This window comes from Dendrobates tinctorius, unplaced genomic scaffold (assembly GCF_039654945.1).
Source record: "Dendrobates tinctorius isolate UK_male_01 unplaced genomic scaffold, ASM3965494v1 ptg000120l, whole genome shotgun sequence".
In the NCBI taxonomy this organism is placed as follows: Eukaryota; Metazoa; Chordata; class Amphibia; order Anura; family Dendrobatidae; genus Dendrobates; species Dendrobates tinctorius.
The window spans coordinates 36,237,462-36,263,643 of record NW_027361788.1 but is presented as its reverse complement, the minus strand read 5'-3'; the positions used below and the strand labels follow the sequence as shown (position 1 = coordinate 36,263,643).

The following is a 26,182-nucleotide window of genomic DNA, read 5'->3' as shown; positions in this document are numbered from 1 at the left end:
TAACAGCACCATCAGCACTGCTCACAGATATATGCAATGTAACAGCGCCATCAGGACTGCTCACAGATAAGTGTAAAGTAACAGCACCATCAGGACTGCTCACAGAGAAGTGTAATGTAACAGCACCATTAGGACTGCTCACAGATATATGTAACAGCACCATCAGGACTGCTCACAGATGAGTGTAATGTAACAGCGCCATCAGGACTGCTCACAGATATATGTAATGTAACAGCACCATCAGGACTGCTCACAGATAAGTGTAATGTAACAGCACCATCAGGAATGCTCACAGATAAGTGTAACGTAACAGCACCATCAGGACTGCTCACAGATATATGCAATGTAACAGGACCACTAGGACTGCTCACAGATATATGGAATGTAACAGCACCATCAGCACTGCTCACAGATATATGTAATGTAACAGCACCATCAGGACTGCTCATAGATAAATGTAATGTAACAGCACCATCAGGACTGCTCACAGATATATGCAATGTAACAGCACCATCAAGACTGCTCACAGATATATGCAATGTAACAGCACCATCAGCACTGCTCACAGATATATGCAATTTAACAGCACCATCAGAACTGCTCACAGATAAGTGTAACGTAACAGCATCACCAGGACTGCTCAAAGAAATATATGCAATGTAACAGCACCATCAGGACTGTTCACAGATAAGTGTAATGTAACAGCACCATCAGGACTGCTCACAGATAAGTGTTATGTAACAGCATCACCAGGACTGCTCACAGATAGATGTAATGTAACAGCACCACTATGACTGCTCACAGATATATGCAATGTAACAGCACCATCAGGACTGCTCACAGATATATGCAGTGTAACAGCACCATCAGCACTGCTCTCAGATAAGTATAAGGTAACAGCACCATCAGGACTGCTCACAGATAAGTGTAATGTAACAGCACCATCAGGACTGCTCACAGATATATGTAATGTAACAGCACCATCAGGACTGCTCATAGATAAGTGTAATGTAACAGCACCACCAGGACTGCTCACAGATAAGTGTAATGTAACAGCACCATCAGGACTGCTCACAGATAAGTGTAATGTAACAGCACCACCAGGACTGCTCACAGATATATGTAATATAACAGCACCATCAGGACTGCTCACAGATAAGTATAATATAACAGCACCATCAGGACTGCTCACAGATATATCTAATTTAACAGCACCATCAGGACTGCTCACAGATATATGTAATGTAACAGCACCATCAGGACTGCTCACAGAGAGGTGTAATGTAACAGCACCATCAGGACTGCTCACAGATAAGTGTAATGTAACAGGACCATCAGGACTGCTCACAGATAAGTGTAATGTAACAGCACCATCAGGACTGCTCACAGATAAGTGTAATGTAACAGCACCACCAGGACTGCTCACAGATAAGTGTAATATAACAGCACCACCAGGACTGCTCACATATAAGTGTAAAATAACAGCACCATCAGGACTGCTCACAGATAAGTGTAATATAACAGCACCACCAGGACTGCTCACAGATATATGTAATGTAACAGCACCACCAAGACTGCTCATAGATAAGTGTAATATAACAGCACCACCAGGACTGCTCACAGATAAGTGTAATATAACAGCACCACCAGGACTGCTCACAGATATATGTAATGTAACAGCACCACCAGGACTGCTCACAGATGAGTGTAATGTAACAGCACCACCAGGACTGCTCACAGATAAGTGTAATATAACAGCACCATCAGGACTGTGCACAGATAAGTGTAATATAACAGCACCATCAGGACTGCTCACAGATAAATACTCTCTATATAACTTTTTCTATCACTGGGTCACCCCCAGACTCCCCCCAGGTCTGGTCTCTTCCCCCCATTGTTCACATAAGACTACTCCTAAGTGCAGCCCCATCCCCCTATAACAAGCAGTGAGGGTCTGACCTGTGACTGGGGCTCTGCCCGGGGAGAGAGGCTGCAGCTCACAGGCACAGGACCCGAGAGATCCAGCAGAGATCCGGTGATCGATGTGGTGCACCCTCAGCGCTGGCAGTCCGCTAGGTCCTCACTCCAGGACATAGTGATCCGCTCTGCTGGGACACGATGCTGGGCTGGGGGAGGGAGGGAGGCTCGGGAAACTCCGCCCGGGGAAGGAGTGGAAATTGCCGGTCAGTGAGCACAGCAGCTGCTGCAGAACGTCCAGGCATGACTGACTGCTGGGGTGGATGACTGACTGCTGGGATGGATGAGTGACAGCTAAGATGGATGACTGACAGCTGGGATGGATGGCTGTCAACCGTGATGGATGAGTGACAGCTAGGATGGATGAGTGACACCCGTGATGGATGACTTACAGCCTTGATGGATGACTGACAGCCATGATGGATGAGTGACAGCCGTGATGGATGAGTGACAGCCGTGATGGATGAGTGACAGCCGTGATGGATGAATGACAGCTGGGATAGGTTGAGTGACAGCTGTGATGAATGAGTTACAGCTGTGATGGAGGACTGACAGCTGCGTCGGATGTGTGACAGACGTGATGGATGAGTGACAGCTGTGATGGATGACTGACAGCTGTGATGGATGACTGACAGCCGTGATGGATGACTGACAGCCGTGATGGATGACTGACAGCTGTGATGGATGACTGACAGCCATGATGTATGCGTGAGAGCGGTGATGGATGAGTGACAACCGTGATGGATGATTGTCGGCTGTGATGGATGAGTGACAGCTGTGATGGATGACAGACAACTGTGATGGATGACTGACAGCCGTGATGGATGACTGACAGCTGTGATGGATGACTGACAGCCGTGATGGATGAGTGACAGCCGTGATGGATGAGTGACAGCCGTGATGGATGATTGACAGCCGTGATGGATGATTGACAGTCGTGATGGATGACTGACAGCTGGGATAGGATGGGTGACAGCTGCGATAAATGAGTTACAGCTGCTATGGAGGACTGACAGCTGCGACGGATGAGTGACACGTGATGGATGACTGACAGCTGGGATAGGATGAGTGACAACTGCGATGAATAAGTTACAGCTGCAATGGAGGACTGACAGCTGCGACGGAAGAGTGACAGACGTGTTAGATGAGTGACAGACATGATGGATGACTGACAAGCGTGATGGATGAATGACAGATGCAATGGATAAGTGACAGCTGTGATTGATAGTAGACAGCTGTGATGAGTGAGTGACAGCTGTGATGCACGGTATCGTACAGACATTGTACTGTGTGAGGATGGCTGACGTGATGACAGAATGAGTAACAGGTTTTGTACATTATCTTTAATGATTGACATCCGATGACTGATATGATGATTGACAGCTCTAATATGTGATGTATAAAGATTTACAAGAGGAAATGTACAACTGTAATATATTTAGTTGTGTGACATAGAAATGATTGGCAGCTGTGATACCTGATGCTAAAACGAGCCAGATGTAGTCATGCAGTAAGGCCTATGGGATGCAAGTGAAATAGGAATAGCTGAAGATGTGATGTAAGGATGATGGACAGATTATACACCTGATGTAAGGATGATGGACAGATTATACACCCGATGTAAGCATGATGGACAGATTATACACCCGATGTAAGGATGATGGACAGATTATACATCTGATGTAAGGATGATGGACAGATTATACACCTGATGTAAGGATGATGGACAGATTATACACCTGATGTAAGGATGATGGACAGATTATACATCTGATGTAAGGATGATGGACAGATTATACACCTGATGTAAGGATGATGGACAGATTATACATCTGATGTTAGGATGATGGACAGATTATACACCTGATGTAAGGATGATGGACAGATTATACACCTGATGTAAGGATGATGGACAGATTATACACCTGATGTAAGGATGATGGACAGATTATACACCCTATGTAAGCATGATGGACAGATTATACACGTGATGTAAGGATGATGGACAGAATATACACTCGATGTAAGGATGATGGACAGATTACACAGGTCAACGAAAAAAAAAATTTTTTCTGGTGTCCAAAATATTTTAATGAATTTGGGGTATTTTTGGGGTGCTGATTCTGAATATGTCATCAGTTTTGCCAGATTGGCTCAAGTTTTTGAGATTTTTGGTATCTTATTTATAGCACTTGTTGGTAAATGCGACGCATCATCTCATTAATTTCTTTGGATTAGTACTTGAACTGAGCAGTTCTCAATATAGTTTTGTGTTAATTAGTGTTCTAAAAGTTTGTTCATAGCTTGATTTTTGCACTAACTTTATGTTGTTGTCTGTTTTCCAGTGAAAAGCATGAACTCATCATGAAGAAGTTGTCTTAACGATCCAGACTCATTCTGTTACATTTGTGGTGAATATACACTGCCAAAACATAGAAGAAACATAACACACTTCGTAAAAAAAGTGTATTTTGCCTATTTTGGGGTTATGCTTGGGGACCAAGACAAGTTTTGGGCACCACACATAGTGTGCAAAGCATGTATCGAATTATTACGAAAATGGAGCAAAGGACAAAGAAAAAGCTTCAAATTTGGTGTTCCAATGGTGTGGAGAGAGCCAAAAAATCATCATGATGACTGTTATTTCTGTGCAGTGCAAGTGCAAGGATTCAATAAGCATAAGAAACGAAAATGGGAGTAACATGGAATCTGCAAGAAGGCCTGTCCCTCATTGTGAAGATGTGCCTGTACCTGTGTTTACCATAAATAACAGTCATCATGATGATTTTTTGGCTCTCTCCACACCATTGGAACACCAAATTTGAAGCTTTTTCTTTGTCCTTTGCTCCATTTTCGTAATAATTCGATACATGCTTTGCACACTATGTGTGGTGCCCAAAACTTGTCTTGGTCCCCAAGCATAACCCCAAAATAGGCAAAATACACTTTTTTTACGAAGTCTGTTATGTTTCTTCTATGTTTTGGCAGTGTGTATTCACCACAAATGTAACAGAATGAGTCTGGATCGTTAAGACAACTTCTTCTTGATGAGTTCATGCTTTTCACTGGAAAACAGACAACAACATAAAGTTAGTGCAAAAATCAAGCTATGAACAAACTTTTAGAACACTAATTAACACAAAACTATATTGAGAACTGCTCAGTTCAAGTACTAATCCAAAGAAATTAATGAGATGATGCGTCGCATTTACCAACAAGTGCTATAAATAAGATACCAAAAATCTCAAAAACTTGAGCCAATCTGGCAAAACTGATGACATATTCAGAATCAGCACCCCAAAAATACCCTAAATTCGATGAAATATCTTTGGCACCAAAAATGCTGTTGACCAGTGTTATTCACCTGATGTAAGGATGATGGACAGAATATACACTCGATGTAAGGATGATGGACAGATTATTCACCTGATGTAAGGATGATAGACAGATTATTCACCTGATGTAAGGATGATGGACAGATTATACACCTGATGTTAGGATGATGGACAGATTATACACCTGTAATATTGTAATATTGGACTACAACATGTATCATCAAGAATCCCTAAGATTATTGGAGGCCATGGTCACTTATAAGAAACTAAATGGGGACCCCACTGCCCGATTTACCAAGAAATTAAACATATTGGCGGAGTGGGGTAAGACCCATGGTTTATTAAATAAGAGGGAATTTCAGTATATAATGAATAGATCCCCTAGTATATCCTTATTTTATCATATTACGAAACTCCATAAGGATAAACTACGCCCCCCAGGAAGACCTATAATCTCTGGGATTAATTGTTTGACTTCTAACCTTTCTCGTTATGTTGATATGCACCTCCAGAAATGCATGCCCTTGGTGCCTGCTTATCTTAAAGATACTAGCCATACACTACGAATCCTTGAAAATATTCAATGGCAAAATGGATTCATTCTTGGGACTCTTGACATTAAATCTTTGTATACGGTGATTGATCACCAAAAAGGATGTGAAGCGGCTAGGTATTTTTTTGAGAAATTGGATTATTACACTGATACTCAGATAGATTTCCTAGTGGAAAGCATTCTTTTTATCCTCACGCATAACTATTTCCTGTACGAGGATCAATTTTATTTACAAATGTGGGGTACCGCTATGGGTACTCGTTTTGCACCCAGCTATGCAAATCTGTATGTAGCCAAATGGGAGGAGACCCATATTTTCCAATCTGGACAATTTCGATCCGATTTAGTAATGTGGCGTTGCTTTATTGATGACGTTCTGTTTATTTGGAAGGGGTCTTCTAAGGACCTAGAGGCCTTTATTTCAGGCCTAAACCATAATGTGTTTGGATTGGAGTTTACCGCTACCATTAGCACTACGAATATTCATTTCCTTGATCTTGAAATTTATGTGGAGAAGAACGATTTATATAGTAAGTGTTACCACAAAGAAGTCGATGCTAATAGTTTTATTGACATAAACAGTTGTCATTTGCCAACGTGGCTCCTAAATATTCTAAAAGGGCAGTTTATAAATAATATAATCTTTATTTTTATATAGCGCTAACATATTCCGCAGCGCTTCACAGTTTGCACACATTATCATTACTGTCCCCGATGAGGCTCACAATCTAAATTCCCTATCAGTATGTCTTTAAAGTGTGGGAGGAAACCGGAGTACCCGGAGGAAACCCACGCAAACACGGGGAGAACATACTCCTTGCAGATGTTGTCCTTGGTGGGATTCGAACCCAGGACCCCAGCGCTGCAAGGCTGCAGAGCTAACCACTGAGCCACCGTGCTGCCCTAGTTAGTTTAGGTAGTTTATGAGACTTAGACGGAATTGCTCTAAAGTACAAGAATATACTGTCGAGGCCATGAATTTAACTAAGCAATTTCTTGCTAAGGGTTATCCTGAAGACCGACTCGATGCAGCCAGAAAAGAAATTGAACTGTTATCTAGGCATGCTCTAATCCACAAAATTGATTCTAATGATGCCAACCCACCCACCATAACTGACCAAATCAATAAGTTACCCATCATCACCCAATATCATTCCGGACATAAGGAATTTATGAACATCATCCGTAAATATTGGTTCATCCTTCGGGGTGACAAGGTAATAGGTGAATTTTTACCGGAACACCCGAGATTTGTGTTCAGTAAGGCTCAAACTGTGGGAAATTTAGTAGCTCCCACTATCAAATCGTTTGTACACACCTCATCAGGGGAGCACACCAAGGGTTTCACACCCTGTGGTACGTGCTCTTGCTGTAGTCGTACCAATTTTAAGAGAATAACACAAACCACATTTGCCGATTCTCACAATACATTAGTATTTAAGATTAAGGACACTATTACCTGTTTCACTACTGGTGTCATTTACTTAATCAGGTGCCCCTGCAACAAAATTTATGTCGGTCGTACTAAACGAAGACTCATGGATCGGGTGAAAGAACACTTTAATAACATTGAGAAAGGCTACAATGGTCACCCACTTTCTAGACATTTTAAAGATTATCATAACAAATCCACTAAGAGAACATTTTTTGTGGTATCCAAATAGTGCGCAAAAATATAAGAGGCGGTGACTACTTGGGACAAATGTCTCGGGTTGAATCACAGTGGATTTTTACTTTAGATTGTTTGGCCCCTAAGGGCCTCAATCATGAGGTTGAATTGTATGCTTTCTCATGATAGGTTATAACCATCATGTTTAAATGTAAATCCATATTTTACTATACAGTCATTGATGCAGTTAATGTTATTTTATTTCATTTTATTCCAATAGGTAAGCATCATATTCACGAAATGATCTTTTAACACATATATATATATATATTTTTTTAAGGGTAAGTTGTACCTTATATTATGCGTACATATATATTCAATATATCTTATATATTTTTATTATTTTTTATTTCCATAAGTTTTTAACTTAATACAATTAAAAGTTGTTTTTAATGCAATTTTTACTTTATTTTCTCCACTTCACATATACATGCTTTTTGCGCATTTGGCCCTACACTTCTGTTGGTGACATGAGGTGCATTTACCGCAGTGTGGTATGTTTTGCATGCTGACAGGTGGGGGGAGGTGTGTTCCGTGCCCTATATAGGGATGGGCGCAGCAGGGTCTGACAGCCCTGATGAAGAAGGTTCGCAAGAAGGTCCTTAGAAACGCGTTGGCTTCTAGTTTGGCCTGCACGCGCTCCCGTCCCTTCCCTCCCAGTGACGTCACCTGGCTTCCCCCTCCTCGCTTTAGCCGCTGCACACCGGCGGCGCCTCTCGGCCGGAGTGCTCCACCACTGTTCATCCACCCAGCGGCTGTCAGCATCAGAGACGCTTCCGCACCAACACTCACAGGAGGGACGCCTCCTTGGTGCTGCGTCTCTGTTTCCACCACCGCGGCACAGCCACCTCCTCACGTGGCAATCGATGGATCTGTTTCCTACCCCGCAACCAACAGGAAGTAAGTGGTACACTTATCAAGGTTTACCTGGTTCCCTACCACTTTGTTCACTCAGGGGATTTTTGTACATCATCATTACTGGATATAGTTAGCCAGCGCAGGTATTCTTTTTATCTGTCATTTTTTCCTCTTCTGGGTGTGCACAGACCCAGCACGCATACCAGCAGCGGCTACCTTGCAAATATCCTTTCCTTTATATTAAGAAGCGCCAGTGTATTTTTGTCATTGCATACAAGATTATACACCTGATGTAAGGAAGATGGACAGATTATACACCTGATGTAATGATGATGGACAGATTATACATCTGATGTAATGATGGTGGACAGATTATACATTATACACCTGATGTAATGATGATGGACAGATTATACACCTGATGTAATGATGGTGGACAGATTATACATTATACACCTGATGTAATGATGATGGACAGATTATACACCTGATGTAATGATGGTGGACAGATTATACATTATACACCTGATGTAATGATGATGGACAGATTATACATCTGATGTAATGATGGTGGACAGATTATACATTATACACCTGATGTAATGATGATGGACAGATTATACACCTGATGTAAGGATGATAGACAGATTATACACCTGATGTAAGGATGATGGACAGATTATACACCTGATGTAATGATGGTGGACAGATTATACACCTGATGTAAGGATGATGGACAGATTATACATCTGATGTAAGGATGATGGACAGATTATACATTATACACCTGATGTAAGGATGATGGACAGATTATACATCTGATGTAATGATGGTGGACAGATTATACATTATACACCTGATGTAATGATGGTGGACAGATTATACATTATACACCTGATGTAATGATGGTGGACAGATTATACATTATACACCTGATGTAATGATGATGGACAGATTATACATCTGATGTAATGATGGTGGACAGATTATACATTATACACCTGATGTAATGATGATGGACAGATTATACACCTGATGTAAGGATGATGGACAGATTATACACCTGATGTAAGGATGATGGACAGATTATACACCTGATGTAATGATGATGGACAGATTATACACATGATGTAAGGATGATGGACAGATTATACATCTGATGTAAGGATGATGGACAGATTATACATTATACACCTGATGTAAGGATGATGGACAGATTATACATCTGATGTAATGATGGTGGACAGATTATACATTATACACCTGATGTAATGATGATGGACAGATTATACACCTGATGTAATGATGATTGACAGATCATACACCTGATGTAAGGATGATGGACAGATTATACATCTGATGTAAGGATGATGGACAGATTATACACCTGATGTAAGGATGATGGACAGATTATACACCTGATGTAAGGATGATGGACAGATTATACACCTGATGTAAGGATGATGGACAGATTATACACCTGACGTAATGATGGTGGACAGATTATACATCTGATGTAAGGATGATGGACAGATTATACACCTGATGTAATGATGGTGGACAGATTATACACCTGATGTAAGGATGATGGACAGATTATACACCTGATGTAAGGATGATGGACAGATTATACACCTGATGTAAGGATGATGGACAGATTATACATCTGATGTAAGGATGATGGACAGATTATACATCTGATGTAATGATGGTGGACAGATTATACATTATACACCTGATGTAAGGATGATGGACAGATTATACACCTGATGTAAGGATGATGGACAGATTATACACCTGATGTAATGATGGTGGACAGATTATACATTATACACCTGATGTAATGATGATGGACAGATTATACACCTGATGTAAGGATGATGGACAGATTATACATCTGATGTAATGATGGTGGACAGATTATACATTATACACCTGATGTAATGATGATGGACAGATTATACACCTGATGTAATGATGATGGACAGATTATACACCTGATGTAAGGATGATGGACAGATTATACATCTGATGTAAGGATGATGGACAGATTATACATCTGATGTAATGATGGTGGACAGATTATACATTATACACCTGATGGAAGGATGATGGACAGATTATACATCTGATGTAATGATGGTGGACAGATTATACATTATACACCTGATGTAAGGAGGATGGACAGATTATACATCTGATGTAATGATGGTGGCCAGATTATACATTATACATCTGATGTAAGGATGATGGACAGATTAAAAACCTGATTTAAGGATGATGGACAGATTATACACCTGATGCAATGATGATGGACAGATTATACACCTGATGTAAGAATGATGGGCAGATTATACACCTGATATCATTTAGACAACCATCTAAAGTAGAAGTGTTACAATTCTCCCAGATGGTAAATGTTGAGGGAACTCTGATGTCACAGATCATTGTCTACACAGAAAATGCCCCCTCTAGATGTGCCAGAGGGCTCATTCTCCTCTCCCTACTGAGATGACATGATGAGCATGCTTGTGTATTGGGCGGGAGATGGAGACATCCTCTTGGACAATTGAGTGTTTTGCTGACAGCTACCTAGGTTATATGGCCTCCTTATTTCTTGCTCTGTACGACCTGGGATATCTATGCGCCATGAACATGGCTCACTGATTCATATGAGAACTCTGTAATACTTCTTTTCTCCTGTAGTGGCGCTGCAGAGAAATTAAACACTCACCACTGCTGGGTTCCTCCACAGATTACAGCTGATTGATGGTAGTCACTTTGGGATTAGTTTGTTTTTATCAGATTGTACATGGCAGACAACTACCTTAACAGGGAACGCCATGTTAAGTCCAACAGGTCAGATGATGACATTGGTCATGATGATAATTCTCAATGTGTAGCACAGCTGGCACAAAGAGCTGTCTCCCCATGCATCTCTGTGAGGTGTCAGAGGATGGAATTAGGTGGAATCCCCCTTTATTGTCGTTTTCATCATCTCGCTTTGACATAGGGGATAAGGGACGGCTCGTTATAATGCAGAGCTCTTAGATGCATGCATTAATATTAATTGACAGGCACAGGCCGCACAGACCCAACGTCTACAGACAGCAAGATTCACTTAGGCAAGACCTTGAAACAGCATGGAGGGGATTAACCCTTCACTCATGTGGATTATTGTGTCCTTGCAATGTCTCTTATGAAAATAAACTTAACCCCCGATTCATTGTTTGCAGTTTAAGTAATTTTTTTGTGTGCCTTTCTTTTTGCACTCTAGGATTTTGCACCGAATGCATCCAAATGGGCAAGTTTCATCAGTGGTGATTAATTTTAATTTTCTAATTTTGTGTTTTGGCATTAGCTGAAGTTTTTTGTGGCAAATTTTTCAAAATTATGCAGGCGGTCCTTGATTTTGCCCCAAAATAAAAAAAATTTAAACTTTTTTTGGGTAAATTTTAGTACCGAAATTGCAAAAAATTAACCAAATTGAAAGCTCTACTAGAAACCTTACTCCGGGGATGGCACTGGAGTGAGATGCATCAACAATCTAGGCCATCAATATCAGATAGGTAGTCGTCATCCCTGGTAAGCAACAATGGGATGGCAGGCATAAGATTTGGTGGTGGGAGTCAGACCTTCAACATCAATCCTAAAGATGGGTCATCGAGAATTGTGAACACATCCTGTTGTGCGCCTCTGTCCTTGGTGGTGGGAGTCAGACCTTCACCATCAATCCTAAAGATGGGTCATCGAGAATTGTGAACACATTCTGTTGTGCGCCTCTGTCCTTGGTGGTGAGAGTCAGACCTTCACCATCAATTCTAAAGATGGGTCATCGAGAATTGTGAACACATCCTGTTGTGCGCCTCTGTCCTTGGTGGTGGGAGTCAGACCTTCAACATCAATCTTAAAGGTGGGTCATCGAGAATTGTGAACACATCCTGTTGTGCGCCTCTGTCCTTGGTGGTGGGAGTCAGACCTTCAACATCAATCTTAAAGGTGGGTCATCGAGAATTGTGAACACATCCTGTTGTGCGCCTCTGTCCTTGGTGGTGGGAGTCAGACCTTCACCATCAATCCTAAAGATGGGTCATCGAGAATTGTGAACACATCCTGTTGTGCGCCTCTGTCCTTGGTGGTGGGAGTCAGACCTTCACCATCAATCCTAAAGATGGGTCATCGAGAATTGTGAACACATCCTGTTGTGCGCCTCTGTCCTTGGTGGTGGGAGTCAGACCTTCACCATCAATCCTAAAGATGGGTCATCGAGAATTGTGAACACATCCTGTTGTGCGCCTCTGTCCTTAGTGATGGGAGTCAGACCTTCACCATCAATCCTAAAGATGGGTCATCGAGAATTGTGAACACATCGTGTTGTGCGTCTCTGTCCTTGGTGGTGGGAGTCAGACCTTCACCATCAATCCTAAAGATGGGTCATCTAGAATTGTGAACACATCCTGTTGTGCGCCTCTGTGTTTAGGATCTATAGGATCCATGTCCTGATTCGGGGCTTTAGACACTTATGCACTTTTTATAGGAGGTGGTTAGTAGGAACAGTTTTCTTTGAGCATTTTATAGATAGAATGGGGGCAGGAGACCTCTAAAAGAATGAAAACAGGGGAAAACCGGTTTACATATGCCCTATTAGAATATATAGAGGAACCAGAGCTGCGGCCTTCAGCAACAATGGATTTTGAAATGGGAAGTGTTAAAATGATGAATAGTCTGAAATTAATAAAATTATTATTTATAATTTGAAACAGTGTCATGAGATTCCACCACGCTGGACAAAAACTTCCACTTATACTGCGCAACAAATTTCAGGGAAGTTCTTGTCCCCTGAAAAAATTTTATTGTATCTGATAGATTTTGATATGCTGAACATGCATATGTTCTCCAAAAGTCTGTATCACGTATGGTTTTTAACCCTTTCATGAGTGGCGCTTTTTTTCAATTTTTCGCTTTTGTTTTTCGCTCTCCTTCTTTCCAGAGCCATAACTTTTCTATTTTTACGTCACTTTTGGAAGTGCATTGAGCAGCAAGGTGGTGTGCTGGTACAAGGGGGAAAAAAAAATAAAAATTTTAAATCTTCTGCCTGAGCGAGTGTGAACGAGCTGAGTGTGACCTGAGCGTAAGTGCGAATGTGGTAAGTGTGTGACTTGAGATTCAGTGACTTTGGATTCAGGGAGTTTCCAAGGGAGGTCTTACTGAATTGCTGTTATATTATATTAATACTTTTTTTTTTTTTTTTTTAATTTATTTTTGCATATCTTATTGTCTGGTGCAATCCCCATTAGCATGTGCTCCACTATTGCCAATGCCATCCAGTGCACGTCTTGCCGCATGTATGAAATCCTTGAACAGCCGGTCGAGGTTGCATACTGCTGTGCGAGATGTGAGCACGTTGTGCATTTGGAAGCCCAGATACTGGATCTAAATGTGAAGCTGGCAACACTGAGATCCATAGACAATATGGAAAGGAGTCTTCTGCTCACTGAGCAGACGCTCAATGGGATAGATGAGGGGGGGATGCTAGGTTGGAGCTGTAGGACAATGAAGCAGCTAGCTGGGTGACAGTTAGAAGGCGGGGTAGAGGGAAGAGCACCAGGGAGGCTAGTCCTGATCTGGCACACCCCAATAAGTTTGCTAAGTTGGCAGATGAGGGGAGTGTTAGTGCAGGAGTAGCACTGCTGCAGCAAGGCATGTCCTCTGAAAGCCGGAGGAGTGTCTGTTCCAGTAAGGGGGGAAATAGGAGAACAGGGCAGGTCAGACAGGTTCTGGTAGTGGGAGACTCAATTATTAGGGGAACAGATAGGGCAATCTGTCACAAAGACAGGGATCGTCGAACGGTGTGTTGCCTACCTGGCGCTTGAGTCCGACACATCGCTGATCGGGTTGACAGATTACTGGGAGGGGCTGGTGAGGATCCAGCAGTCATGGTGCACATTGGCACAAATGACAAAGGTAGAGGTAGGTGGAAGGTCCTTAAAGATGATTTCAGGGAATTAGGCTGTAAGCTTAAAGCAAGGACCTCCAAGGTGGTATTTTCGGAAATACTTCCTGTACCACGTGCCACGCCAGAGAGGCAACGGGAGATTAGGGAGGTTAATAAGTGTCTCAGAAATTGGTGTAGGAAGGAGGGGTTTGGGTTCTTGCAGAACTGGGCCGACTTCTCAGTTGGCTACAGGTTCTACGCTAGGGACTGGCTGCACCTCAATGGGGAGGGTGCAGCTGTGCTGGGGGAGAAAATGGCTAGAAGGTTGGAGGAGTGTTTAAACTAGGGACGGGGGGAGGGTATTCCTTTTATAGGAGGGGAAGACAGTGCAGATAGAGACCTGGGCACAAATAATGAAATTGGGGGTGGGGTTAGAACAGTTAATAATTTAAGAAAGAATAGAGGTACAGAGAGATACATAAAGTGCATGTATAGTAATGCCAGAAGCCTCGCCAACAAAATGGAGGAATTGGAGTTAATGTTGTTGGAGCATAATTATGACATGGTGGGGATATCTGAGACATGGCTGGATGAGAGCCATGACTGGGCGGTTAATTTACAGGGCTATAGTCTGTTCAGAAATGACCGAACAAATAAGCGAGGGGGAGGCGTGTGTTTATATGTAAAATCATCCTTAAAACCCACCCTGCGTGATAATATATATCAATCTAATGAAAATGTAGAGTCCCTGTGGGTAGAGATAAGGGGAGGGGGAAAAAATAAATTACTGATAGGGGTTTGTTATAAGTCTCCAAAAATAATGGAAGCAACAGAGAATATCCTCATAAAGCAAATAGATGAAGCTGCAACTCAAGGAGAAGTCATTATTATGGGGGACTTCAACTACCCTGAAATACAAAGGGGGAACCGAAACCTGCAGTTCCAGCAAAGGTAATAGGTTTTTGACAACTACGAGAGACAATTACCTTTCACAACTGGTTCAGGACCCAACAAGAGGGGGGGCACTGCTAGACCTAATATTAACCAACAGGCCAGACCGCATATCAAATGTAAGGGTTGAGGGTCACTTGGGTAATAGTGATCTCAAATTAATAAGTTTTCATGTATCCTTTAATAAGATGTGTAGTAGAGGGGTTACAAGGACACTAAACTTCAGGAAGCCAAATTTCCAACGGATGAGAGATGATCTTGGTGCAATTAACTGGGACGATATCCTGAGACATAAAAATACACAAAGAAAATGGGAGACGTTTATTAGCATCCTGAATAGGACCTGTGCACAGTATATACCGTATGGGAATAAACATGCTAGAAATAGGAGGAAACGACTATGGCTAAATAGAACTGTAAGGAGAGCAATAAGAGATACAAATAAAGCATTTGGAGAATTAAAGCAAGTAGGTAGTGATGAGGAATTAAATAAATACAGAAAATTAAATAAATTCTGTAAACAGCAAATCAAGACAGCAAAGACTGAGACAGAGAGACTCATTGCCAGAGAAAGTAAAAATAATCCCAAAATATTCTTTAACTACATAAATAGTAAGAAACTAAAAAATGATAGTGTTGGTCCCCTTAAAAATAGTCTGGGTGAAATGGTGGATGAGGATGAGGAAAAACCCAATATGCTAAATGACTTTTTTTCATCAGTATTTACACAAGAAAATCCCATGACGGATAACATGATCATGGATAAAAATTCTCCGTTAAATGTCACCTACTTAACCCAGCAGAAAGTACGGCGGCGTCTAAAAATCACTAAAATTGACAAATCCCCGGGCCCGGATGGGATACACCCCCGAGTACTGCAGGAATTAAGCACAGTCATAGATAGACCATTATTTTTAATCTTTAAAGATTCCATAATAACAGGGTCTGTACCACAGGACTGGCGTATAGCAAATGTGGTGCCAATATTCAAAAAGGGGACAAAAACTGAACTTGGAAATTATAGGCCAGTAAGTTTAACCTCAACTGTGGGTAAAATCCTGGAGGGTTTTCTAAGAGATGCTATACTGGAGTATCTGGAGAAGAATAACCTCATGACCCAATATCAACATGGGTTTACAAGGGACCGTTCCTGTCAGACTAATCTGATAAGCTTTTATGAAGAGGTAAGTTCTGGACTGGACCAAGGGAATGCAGTGGACGTGGTGTACATGGACTTTTCAAAAGCTTTTGATACGGTGCCACACAAAAGGTTGATACATAAAATGAGAACAATGGGGATAGGGGAAAATATGTGTAGTTGGGTTAAGAGCTGGCTCAGGGATAGGAAACAAAGGGTAGTTATTAATGGAGCACACTCGGACTGGGTCACGGTTAGCAGTGGGGTACCACAGGGTCAGTTTTGGGCCCGCTTCTTTTTAACATATTTATTAATGACCTTGTAGGGGGCATAGAGAGTAGAATTTCAATATTTGCAGATGACACTAAACTCTGCAGGGTAATCAGTACAGAGGAGGACAATTTTATATTACAGGAGGATTTATGTAAACTAGAAGCTTGGGCTGATAAATGGCAAATGAGCGTTAACGGCGATAAATGTAAGGTCATGCACTTGGGTAGAACGAACAAGATGTATAATTATGTGCTTAATTGTAAAACACTGGGCAAAACTGTCACTGAAAAAGACCTGGGTGTATGGGTGGACGACAAACTCACATTTAGCGGCCAGTGTCAGGCAGCTGCTGCAAAGTCAAATAAAATAATGGGATGCATTAAAAGAGGCATAGATGCTCATGAGGAGAACATTATTTTACCTCTATATAAGTCACTAGTGCGACCACACTTAGAATACTGTGTACAGTTCTGGTCTCCGGTGTATAAGAAAGACATAGCTGAACTGGAGCGGGTGCAGAGAAGAGCGACCAAGGTTATTAGGGAACTGGGGGGTCTGCAATACCAAGACAGGTTATTACACTTGGGGTTATTTAGTTTGGAGAATCGAAGGCTTAGGGGTGATCTTATTACAATGTATAAATATATGCGGGGACAATACCAAGAGCTTTCTAATGATCTTTTTACTCTTAGACCTGTGATGGGGACAAGGGGGCATCCTCTACGTCTGGAGGAAAGAAGGTTTAAGCATACTCACAGACGCGGATTCTTTACTGTAAGAGCAGTGAGACTATGGAACTCTCTGCCATATGATGTTGTAATGAGTGATTCCCTACTAAAATTTAAGAAGGGACTGGATGCCTTTCTTGAAAAGTATATTATTACAGGCTATATACACTAGTTTCCTTAATATTGCGTTGATCCAGGGAGCTAGTCTGATTGCCGTATGTGGAGTTGGGAAGGAATTTTTTTTTCCCCAATGTGAAGCTTACTGTTTGCCACATGGGTTTTTTTTGCCTTCCTCTGGATCAACATGTTAGGGCAGGTTAGGATAGGATATGGGTTGAACTAGATGGACTTAGTCTCCTTTCAACCTTAATAACTATGTTAATATGGCCGTGTGGGGCTTATTTTTTTGCGGGACAAGTTGTACTTTTGAACGACACCATTGGTTTTACCATTTCGTGTACTCAAAAACGGGAAAAAATTCCAAGTGCGGTGAAATTGCGAAAAAAGTGAAATCCCACACTTGTTGTTTGTTTGGCTTTTTTGCTAGGTTCACTAAATGCTGAAACTGACCTGCCATTATGATTCTACAGGTCATTACGAGCTCATCGACACCAAACATGTCTTGGTTCTCTTTTATCTAAGAGGTGAAAAAAATTCCAAAGTTTGCTAAAAAAAAAAAATTGCCCAATTTTTCAAGACCCTAAGTCTCTAATTTTCGTGATCTTGGGTTGGGTGCAGGCTTATTTTTTGCGTGCTGATCAGATGTTTTTAATGATACGCTCTTTTGAATGCCCGTTAATGTATTTTAATGCTATGTCGCGGCGACCACAAAAATGTAATTCTGGCGATTTGATTTTTTTATTGCTACGCTGTTTAGTGATCAGGTTAATTTTTTGTTTTATTGATAGATCGGGCGATTCTGAATGCGGCGATACCAAATATGTGTTGGTTTGATTTTTTTTTATTGTTTTATTTTGATTGGCCCGAAAGGGAGGGTGATTTGAACTTTTATTTTTTTTATATTCTTAAATACTTTTTTTTCTCTACTTTTGCCATGCTTCAATAGCCTCCATAGGAAGCTAGAAGCTGCCATAGCGCGATCGCCTCTGCTACATAGAGGTGATGCTCAGATCACCTCTATGCAGCAGAATTACAGGCTTGCAATGAGCGCCGACCACAGGGTGGCGCTCATAGCAAGCCTGTAATTGAGCCTTCTACATCATTAGACGTAGAAGGCTCAAAGTCTGGGTCTGCAGCAATTTCATTTTCCACTGACATTGTTAGTTCATCTTCGTCTTCCTCCATTGTCCATACTTTGGGCGACTTTGGAACATGAAGACTTCCATCTTGTGGCACTGGTCTTATGGCTGAAGGAAGATTAGGATATTCTATTGATTTCTTGTTCTTTGCTGAATATCCTGTTACATTTGTAAGGCAGAAGTAGGAATCTGTTACATGATCTCTCTGCTCTCTCCATATCATTGGGACAACGAACGGCATTGAAGGTAGTGATCCATTCAGCCATGCTCTAAGTATGTCAGTGTTGTCTTTTGATTCCTCCCCTGACCAGGAGATGTGGTATGCTCCGTGCACGGTCAGCCGAATGATTCACTGCGCCTGCGCGGAATTCACATAATAAATGCTTGCATATGTGTAGATCAACGATTTATGTTATTTCATTGGAAAATTCAGAATATACTGTTTCAGAAAAAGTTCATGAGTTTTTAGAATTATAACAGAATATGATTATAATGTTTTGTATCATTTCTCAAAAACCTTACGTGATAGGAAAAGTCTGAAGTCATTTCTGAAATCAGCATGAAAAAATCTATCAGGAACACTCAAGATTGTCCGAGGGACAAAACCTTGGTAACACAGTGTTATCAATGTATTTTCCGGTTTTAATTGCAAAGTTTTGGAACTTCTCAGCAAAACTCAAGATCACATGCTAGACGGGGCGGACATAATCAGCACAGGGCCCCTGTGCAAAGAGAATGTATGGGTCCCTAATAGAATGCACCCTTGTACATCTCAAAAAATCAAGCTAAGAAATAAATTAGATCAGTTATTTACATGCAACTTATCAGACTGTAGGAAACTGATCCTAAAGAGGACCTATCACTTGTCATAAAGATGTAATTTCCTACCCGGTGTAAATGCCGCTGTTCTCCTGAATCGGGGCTGCTTCTCTGTCGTTCCTGCGCCTCTTTGTTCCTGAGATATGGCCCCTTCTTCCCAGTATATAAATCTAGTCTTACTAGCCAAGTGGGTGTAGTCCTAAACTCTTTTCTGCATTTCTTTGGAACACCACTTACTTGGATAATAAGACTAGATTTATATACAATCTGATATTATCTAGGACCCAGAAAGGCCTCAGAATAGGTCATCATCAATATTTGATCGGTGAGGGTCTGACACCAGGCCCCCACACCAATCAGTTGATTTTAGCTCCAGCAGCCTCCGGAGATAAGGCTAGTCCATCAATATTTAGGTTCTGGACAACACGTGCAGGATCTCTCTGTTGCTAATCAGGAGACAGAACACTGAATGTCATGGAAGCTAGGGCCCAAACTAAAATGGGCCAGGTTGATCACAACCATTATATACTATTCATTCTAATAAATAGTATTTAGATTATATGCAAAAATAATAATTCACGCAAAATTGTTATATGTCCAGGTGCCATTTTTGAGACTATGGTGAACATCAGTTTTTTATTAAATGTGTCCTGATAGCATATAGTATGAAGGATGGATAATGAAACACTGCCGCCATCATGTGGCTAAAAGCAAGCATTGCAAGGGGAAAAACCGATAAAGCATGAATAATATCAAATAGTCCGGCATCAGACAAATACTCTCCATGTTCTGCTCTTGTTCATATTTAGGGCACTCAGCGATCTGATAACTATTTGTGGTTTAGGCTTTTACGAACCACCATAGTTGTAACATAATGACACTTAGGGTGTGTGCACACGCTGCGGATTCTGCTGCCGATTGATCCGTGCGGAGTTTGCAAAATCCGCAGGTCAAAAGACCTGCGGTTTATCTGCGGATTGGCCTGCGGTTTTGCCCTACGGTTTATCACCTCTACAATGGAGGAGATGGCAAACCGCTGTGGAATCCGCAGAAAGAATTGACCTGTCAATTCTTTCTGCGGATTAGAAACCGCAGCAAATCCGCACTGTCTGCTCTGTGGTTTCCATTTCCCATAGGATATTATGGTACTGTACACCGCAGCAGAATCCGCACCGTGTGCACACAGCCTTATGGTCCTCAGATTGACAGTTTATTTAGCTTGGTGCAAATTGTGCCATTTTTATCAACACGTCGGACACACTGCATAAATGTAGCACATCTGATAGTGTAGCTGACGCACCGCTCTTCTACATACAGTGAGGAAAATAAGTATTTGATACACTGCCGACTTTGCAAGTTTTCCCTCCAACCTACATAGAATGGAGAGGTGTGTAATTTTTATCGTAGGTACACTTCACCTGTGAGAGACAGAATCTAAACATAAAATGCAGAAAATCACGTTGTATGATTTTTAAGTAATTAAATTTTATTGCATTAAAAAAGTATTTGATCACTGACGAACCAGCAAGAATTCTGGCTCTCACAGACCTGTTAGTTTTTCTTTAAGAAGCCCTCCTACTCTGCACTCATTATCTGGATTAATTGCACCTGTTTGAAGTTGTTACATGTATAAGACACCTGTCCATACACTCAATCAATTACACTCCAACCTCTCCACCATGGCCAAGACGAAAGAGCTGTCTAAGAACATTAGGGACAAAATTGTAGACCTGCACAAGCCTGAAATAGGCCCCAGAACAATAGGCAAGCAGCTTGATGAGAAGGCAACAACTGTTGGCACAATTACTAGAAAATGGAAGAAACACAAGATGACTGTCAATCTTCCTAGGGCTGGGGCTCCATGCAAGATCTCGCCTCATGGAGTAAAGATGATTCTGAGTATGGTCAGGAATCAGCCCAGAGATATACGGGAGAACCTGTTCAATGACCTGAAGAGAGCTAAGGAGTGGCTCCATAAGGCCGGGGTCACACTTGCGAGAAACTTGCACAAGTCTCGCATCTCAATACCCAGCACTCAGGATTGGAGTGCTCAATTGAAAAGAAATACATGGAGCTACACACTCCACTCCCAACAGCAGTGCCGGGTATTGAGATGCGAGACTCGTGAGAGTTTCTCACAAGTGTGACCCGAGCCTAAGGCCGGGATCACACACAGCGAGATACGGCCAAGTCTCGCAGGTTAAAACCAAGCTCTGTCGCCGGCACTCCGGAGTGGAGCGTGCAGCCGCACAGCAATACATGGAGCTGCACGCTGCGCTCCGGAGTGCCGGTGCCAGAGCTTGGTTTTAACCTGCGAGACTCGGCCGTATCTCGCTGTAGTGTGACTCCGGCCTAAGAAGCATTTCAGGGTCCTGGAGCGGCCTAGCCAGCGTCCAAATCTTTGGAGGGAGCTGAAACTCAATGTTTCCCAGCGACAGCCCTGAAACCTGAAAGATCTGCAGATCTGTATGGAGGAGGGGGCCATAATCCCTGATGCAGTGTGTGCAGACTTGGTCAAGAACTACATGAAACGTCTGACCTCTGTAATTGCAAACAAAGGTTTCTGTACTAAATATTAAAGGGAATCTGTCACCTACTTTTGGCGGGATATTTAAATGAGGTCGGTCCGGTCCGACGGGCGGTGTTTACAATGTTTGCCGCCTCCCCATCCTTGGCCGCCATCCGCAGTTTTTTCATGAATAGGAGTAGGTGTCCGCCATTTTTCGTGCGTGCGCTAAGCATTCTTGGCTCGCACACGCGCAGTATGCTTTGCCCAACTGTGCAACTGGGGCCTGTTAACTAGGCCCCGGAACACAGCAAAATACTTCCGGGGCTTAGTTAACCGGTGCAAGCGCAGTCAGGCTTTTCGGCTTTGCCCGCAGTTGGGCAAAGCATACTGCGCGTGCGCGAGCCAAGAATGCTTAGCGCACGCGCGAAAAATGGCGGACACCTACTCCTATTCATGAAAAAACTGCGGACGGCGGCCAAGGATGGGGAGGCGGCAAAGATCGGAAACACCACCCATCGGACCGGACCGACCTCATTTAAATAGCCCACCAAAAGTAGGTGACAGATTCCCTTTAAGTTCTGTTTTTCTATCGTATCAAATACTTACTTCATGCAATAAAATGCAAATTAATCATACAATGTGATTTTCTGGGGGGTTTTTTTTAGATTCTGTCTCTCACAGGTGAAGTGTGCCAACGATAAAAATTACTGACCTCTACATTCTTTGTAGGTGGGAAAACGTGCAAAATCGACAGTGTATCAAATACTTATTTTCATCACTGTACATCATGGTTGCTGTACATATCCACCATAATACATTGGTGCAGCATCAGACCTTGAAGATTAAAAACAGCAGGCCTTCTTTCATAAACATGCCATAATATATTTGTTCTATAAGCTAACTCATTCATCTATAACTGTATTCACGGAGGGTGGAGTGCGTGGTCGAAAACTAGGCCAAAGTATTAGGTACTAGGCAACTCGACGCTTTGTGGAAGCAAAGATAAAAGTGTTGTGAAGAATCATAAACGGCATTTAGTTTATTAGATGAGTGCCTTTTTTTAGTGTGTAAAATATTGATGTAGCTGTGAGGAGACATCGTGAAGAGGATGGAGTCTAAAATGACAACTGAACTGCATCATTGGGAGTACGTTTCTTCATTCTGGTAACAGTAATGGAGGGAGGTCCAAAATGACAAATGTGAGGTAAAATATGTTGTATATTCTTTTTTAATACCCTTAGGGAAGAGGTCTTCCTGAAGTCCTTCCCCTATTCCTATATCACAAAAATATGAGGCCTACAGAGACATTAAAGCCTGGATTCCCGTAGCAACCAGCGTTCAGCTCTCAACAATACTGGAAAAATGAAAGACAAATTTTGAATGGCTGCTAGAGGCCTCTGATGTCGTTGTAGGCCTCATGGTTGGTTGCTAGAGGTGACAGACTTCACTGTCTTAGTAGGCCTGATCGTTTGCTAGAGACGACAAGGCCTCTGATATTGTTGAAGGCCTCATGGTTGATTGCTAGAGGTGACAGGCCTCTGATGTCTCAGTAGCCCTCATGATTGAATGCTAGTAGAGACAGGCCTCTGATGTCTCAGTAGGCCTTATGGTTGGTTGCTAGAGGTGACAGGCCTCCGATGTCTCAGTAGGCCTCATGGTTGGTTGCTAGTGGCGACGTGCTTCTGATGTCTCAGTAGGCCTCATGGTTGGTAGCTAGAGGTGACAGGCTTCCTTGTGTCAGTAGGCCTCATTATTGGTTGCTAGTGGCGATAGGCCTCTGATGTTGGCCTCATGTTTGGTTGCTAGTGGCAACAAGCCTCTGATGTCTAAGTAGGCCTGCTGATTGGTTGCTAGAGGTGACAGGCCTCGTGATTGGTTGCTAGTGGTGACAGGCCTCTGATGTTGTTGGCCTCATGGTTGGTTGCTAGTGGCAACAAGCCTCTGATGTCTCAGTAGGCCTCATGACTGGTTGCTAGTGGTGACAAGCCTCTGATGTCTCAGTAGGCCTCATGGTTGGTTGCTAGTGGCAACAAGCCTCTGATGTCTCAGTAGGCCTCATGACTGGTTGCTAGTGGTGACAAGCCTCTGATGTCTCAGTAGGCCTCATGGTTGGTTGCTAGTGGTGACAAGCCTCTGATGTCTCAGTAGGCCTCATGACTGGTTGCTAGTGGCAACAAGCCTCTGATGTCTCAGTAGGCCTCATGACTGGTTGCTAGTGGTGACAAGCCTCTGATGTCTCAGTAGGCCTCATGGTTGGTTGCTAGAGGTGACAGACCTCATGGTTTAGTTGCTAGAAGTGACAGGCCTCTTTGTCTCAGTAGGCCTCATGATTGGTTGCTAGTGGCGTCAGGCCTCCGATGTTGTTGGCCTCATGGTTGGTTGCTTGTGACGACAAGCCTCTGATGTCTTTGTAGGCCTCATGGTTGGTTGCTAGAGGCAATAGCGGCAGGGCCTGCATCAGCATCCAGTGAAACTAGGCAAGTGGCAAAACCCCCTTAGCCAAGATTTCCATCAGCACTATCAGAACATCAGTAAGGCCGGGGTCACACTAACCAACGCAAAATACGGTCCGTATTTTACATGCGTAATACGGATGAATGGCCCCTAAACAGTGCTCCGTATGTCATCCGTAATCAAGGTGTGGTCGCGTATTTTGCGCATGTGAGCATCCGTGTGTAATCCGTATGGCATCCGTATGGCGAGATTTTCTCGCAGGCTTGCAAAATGGACATATAATGGAGCCCTATGACAGGTTTTATAACAGAAACAAAATAATAGATATAGACATATAGAATGCATATATTTATATATGTATTCTATGTGTATATATTCATTCGTTTCTTTATTAAACCTGTCAGTGTGAGTTTACTGTAAAGAGCACCGATTTGCCGGCTTTGCTAAAAGACACCGGGTGCGTATTTCTCGCAGGTCACATGTGTGTTCCGTGTGTAATCCGTATTTTTTGCGCACCCATAGACTTGCATTGGCGTATTACGGGCGTAGTACGCTGACAATAACAGCATGCTGCGATTGGCACGGACCGTAGAATACGGATGAGAAATATACGGCTGGTGCGAGGGACCCCATAGAGAATCATTGGTCCGTGTCTAATGCGTGCTTTTAGCGCCTCTCACTCGCCCGTATTCCTCGCCAGTGTGACCCCGGCCTAACAGAGCCGCCATAAGCAGCTGGCGCCCGAAACTAACTACTGCAATCAGTGTCAACTCCAACTGCAACAGGTGAACTCCTTACTAGGGCTCCAACCATCCAGAAACTCCTAGACAATCTGTAAAACAGGGCACTGTAGAAAAAAAAAATTGAGGCATCCATGATTTTTTTTTTTGAGGCTGAAGAAACTTAGTGTTTTATTTTTACTGCAATGGTCATCACTTTACAGTGACTGCAGTTGATGTCTTCAGATCAGCATTATGGGCTGCATAGTTTAGAATCCTGGTGATTTAATACAGTTTTCCAATCTATTCTTTAAAAAAAAAAAAAAAAGTCTTTTTTTCTGGATAGCTTATGAAAAAAATCAGTCACGTTGGCAATCCTGCCCCTTAAATAATGCTGGCAGTAACAGTAAGGGTGTGTGCACACGCTGCGGGTCCACAGCATTTTCTGCTGCAGTGTACAGTACCATTATAATCAATGGAAAATGAAATCCACAGTGCACACGGTGCGGAATTTTCCACGCAGATTTGCTACGGTTTAAAATCCGCAGCATGTCAATTCTTTGTGCAGATTCCGCTGCGGTTTGGCACCTGCTCCATGGTGTCAAACCACAGGGGAAACCTGCAGGCTAAACCGCAGAAAATCTGCAGATAAACCGCAGGTCTTTTGACCTGCGGATTTACACAAATCCACGCGGAAAATTCCGCTGCACAATCCACAGCGTGTGCACACACCCTAACATTTAAAGAAATTGGGGAAGGGGTTCCTTATCCACAGCATGATCATGAAGTGCCAAAGATATGGTCAGAGCAGCCAAACCCCCCACCTGCGTCCACCATCTTTGTTCACCTGTAAAGCCCAAGCACAATGAGCTTATATACCAATATGGCAGAGTATTGTACTATAGAGCATAGGTTCCCTAGGACAACAAGTGAAAATAAAACAGAAAAAAAACAAACTTATTTTTAGTTATAAAGTTTACATGATCCACTTTTCCAGATTGTAAA

At 42.4% G+C, this 26,182-nt stretch overlaps 1 protein-coding gene across 2 annotated transcripts in view; it reads right to left on the bottom strand.

The window, feature by feature from the left end:
• Window positions 1-19,768, bottom strand: part of LOC141046633 (beta-1,4-galactosyltransferase galt-1-like) — a 130,165-nt gene extending 110,397 nt beyond the window's left edge. Inside the window, exon 1 of one of the 2 annotated variants that reach the window (XM_073541166.1) lies at window positions 19,565-19,768. The gene's annotated coding sequence lies outside the window, so the exon portion shown is untranslated. Of the gene's footprint in view, window positions 1-1,959; window positions 2,099-19,564 lie in introns of those variants that run through there. The other variant, XM_073541165.1, reaches the window with a different exon arrangement.
• Between the last annotated feature and the right edge of the window lie 6,414 nt (window positions 19,769-26,182).